Here is a 3,928-nt window from a genome sequence, read left to right as displayed (position 1 = left end):
CTTTCCTTCATTCCTTCCATTCAACAAACATCACTTAATTTCTACAAGGGTTACAATTAAAGTCACTTTTTAAAAACTCTTATTTCGGTAAGGACAATTCTTCCTGCCCATACATAGAGAGAGACTCAAAAACCGTGAGGACAGATTTTTATAAGCTACTAACAGAACCAGGACCTTACTTTATAGTCACACTAGCTAAATCTCAAACAGAAGTGGTCTGTTTTCCTTCATTACATTGAAAAAAATGACCCATCTAATGATACTTCAGGTTGGTGTAGACATGATTTTAGGATTGGTTCAACCCTTAGTCTAGCTCAAGGAATTAAGAGTTGTTTGTTTATGTATCACATGACCTCACTGATATGAGGAATTCTTAATCTCAGGAAACAAACTGAGTGTTACTGGAGTGGTTGGGGGTGGGAGGGATGGGGTGGCTGGGTGATAGACATTGGGGAGGGTATGTGCTACGGTGAGCGCTGTGAATTGTGCAAGACTGTTGAATCACAGATCTGTACTTCTGAAACAAATAACGCAACATATTTTAAGAAAAAAGAAAAAGAAGAAGATAACAGGAGAGGAAGAAAAGGGGAGTATGTCAGAGGGGGAGACGAACCATGAGAGATGATGGACTCTGAAAAACAAACTGAGGGTTCTAGAGGGGAGGGGGGGAGGGGGATGGGTTATCCTGGTGATGGGTATTGAGGAGGGCACGTTCTGCATGGAGCACTGGGTGTTATGAACAAACAATGAATCATGGAACATTGCACCAAAAACTAATGATGTAATATATGGTGATTAACATAATAAAAAAAAGAAAAAAAAAGAAAAAGAAATCAATGTTTTAGGTAGTCCATCAGTACCTTTTAAAAAGTAAAAGATTATAATTTAAAAAATATCAGAGTGTTTCTCAGTAAGGGGAAGAATTTTTCAGGTACTCTTGTTTCAGTGACATATATGTGTGTGTACACGCATGCCTGTGTATATAATATAACATAAATTGTGGGTGTCACACAGTTTTAGAGGAAAAGAAAATTCCTTTTTTTTCTTCTGAGGAAATTATCAGGGGAGACTTCAAGGAGAAGGCAGATTTGAGGTGGACCTTAACAGATGACTAGGATTTTCACAGAAATGTGAGGAGAAGTTATTTCAGGTATAAAGAACAATAAATCCTAGAGTCTAACTAAAAACTACCTTAACAATCATATGCTTTCTATTTTTGGTCTGCTTGACACTTACTTGGTATTCTATGTATGAAATAAACAGTGATGGTGAGCTCTAATCAAATAGAATAAATATATGTTTATTAAACTCATATAAAACACCTCACTTTAAGTCATGTGATGATTTTAAAGAGCAGTCAAGGCATTGAAGAACAATTAAAATAACAAAATGTGGTGCAAGTACAAAGTGATCGAAGAGAGTTCAAGATAATTAACTTGGATAGAGATAATGCAAGTGAACATATACCATTACTTCTACTTACAAAACCCCATAAGACAACAGGAAAGGGTTTGTTTGCAGATAAAGCCACAAGAATGGGGCAAGCAGATGAAGGGACTAGAACACAGCTTTGAAGTTGGAAAGCAGGTAGAAAATGACTTCCTAAAGTAACCATTTGCTCATCTTCCAAGGACAGTCCCTGTTTACCCCTATTAACAGTGCTGGCACAATTAATAATAGTATCAACTTTTACTTCTTTTTTTTTAAAAAAAAAAAAGGTGTATTTATTTGAGAGAGAGAGAGAGACAGTGGGAGAGAGAGAATTTTACTTTCAAATGTGTTCTGGTTTGAAAAATAAATAATATAACCATCCTCAACACAGCAGACATGAGAAAACTAAATCCTAATTTAGCAATAGGAAATGGCAAAAAATGACCCAGTTTGTGATACAGAATCCTCAAACAGCTCATTCAGGAAATGACACCAAGTACTCCTGGAAGTGACGTTAAAGGTATATGTGTTTGGTGGTGGTGATAGTGGGGAAGGGGTTGCAAATTAAGAAATAGAGACCTTCCTCTACTCTACATGGCTAGATAACTACTCCTCTCCTACCTCTAGCAAAAGACTGGATTTATTATCAGGAGAGGATTGATTGGGGATCAATCCCCCGGATCAAGGAACACCTAGCATAATTTAAGGCAGGAATACCTGCAAAAAAAATAAGAATATGTGGTTGGGGAAATTTGAATAAGGACTGATCATTAAATGATAAATTATTGTTATTTTTATTAGCTATAATAATGCCATTGCAGTTATATAGAAAATGGAAATTTATGCTGAAATATTTGAGTGAAATGTCATGATAACAGCATCTTACCTTCAAAGGTTCAGAGAGAGGGGGAGAGCAAGAAGAAATGTGGCCAACTGTTAGCCATTGTCAAATCTAGGTGGAGGAGATACGTGGTCATTGTACTATCCCTTCAACTTTTCTATATTTTTTAAAAATTGTATAATAGCAATTTGAGGATGGAATGAACACACACTTGATTCTGAGACCCCAGCCCTTTTCCAGTACTGGCAGCCAGTCTCTCCCTCTCCAGGCAGAAGATTGGAAGAGTCTTCTCTGGAGAATGTGATTATTTTAAGAGGGACCTAAAAGATACCGACACCTGAGTTTTCTCAACCAATTCACGCCATGGAAAGATCATAGTCAAGTCCAGCCATGTGCTCAGAGTATCCAATAAGCTTTTTAGTGCCCCGCTCTTAAAAGGAACAAACAACTAATGATTACCAGCCAAAAAGAAAATGATTACAAGCTGAAAAAAAAGAAATCTAAAACAAACACGGAAATATAAACTTGGAGTAGAAGAAAAATAATATGCAGTGAGAAGAAACCTTAAAAAAAGAAATTCTATGGCTAAAATTAACAAGTCAGGAAACGACAGATGTTGGCGGGGATGCGGAGAAAGGGGAACCCTCCTACACTGTTGGTGAGAATGCAAGCTGATGCAACCACTCTGGAAAACAGTATGGAGGTTCCTCAAACAGTTGAAAATAGAGCTACCATACAATCCAGCAATTACACTACTGGGTATTTACCACAAAGATACAAATATAGGGATCTGAAGGGGTACATGCACCCCGATGTTTATAGCAGCAATGTCCACAAAATAGCCAAACTGTGGAAAGAGCCAAGATGTCCATCGACAGATGAATGGATAAAGAAGAGGTGGTATATATACACAATGGAATATTATGCAGCCATCAAAAGGAATGAGATCTTGCCATTTGCAACGACGTGGATGGAACTGGAGGGTGTTATGCTGAGTGAAATAAGTCAATCAGAGAAAGACATGTATCATATGACCTCACTGATATATGAGGAATTCTTAATCTCAGGAAACAAAGTGAGGGTTGCTGGAGTGGGGGTGGGGTGGGAGGGATGGAGTGGCTGGGTGATAGACATTGGGGAGGGTATGTGCTATGGTGAGCGCTGTGAATTGTGCAAGACTGTTGAATCACAGATCTGTACCTCTGAAACAAATAATGCAATATATGTTAAGAAAAAAGAAAAAGAAGAAGATAGCAGGAGGGGAAGAATGAAGGGGAATAAATCAGAGGGGGAGACAAACCATGAGAGACGATGGACTCTGAAAAACAAACTGAGGGTTCTAGAGGGGAGGGGGTGGGGGGATGGGTTAGCCTGGAAGGCACGTTCTGCATGGAGCACTGGGTGTTATGCACAATGAATCATGGAACACTATATCAAAAACTAATGATGTAATGTATGGTGAGTAACATAACAATAAAAAAGTAAAAAAAAAATGATTGAGTTGGCATAAATAAAATTGAAAGAACAACAACAACAAAAATCTAACATTGCCAGACACTGCCACCATAAGATAGGAACAGGAGACTATAAAAAAGGAACCAGTCAAAAACAACAACAACAAAGGTCTTTTATAAAGATGTGAAAACAAATAAAAAA

The sequence above is a fragment of the Callorhinus ursinus genome, unplaced genomic scaffold (genome assembly GCF_003265705.2).
Source record: "Callorhinus ursinus isolate GAN/ISIS: 27379988/994484 unplaced genomic scaffold, GSC_fseal_2.0 scaffold13, whole genome shotgun sequence".
Classification (NCBI taxonomy): domain Eukaryota; kingdom Metazoa; phylum Chordata; class Mammalia; order Carnivora; family Otariidae; genus Callorhinus; species Callorhinus ursinus.
Note: the sequence above shows the minus strand (reverse complement) of the source record.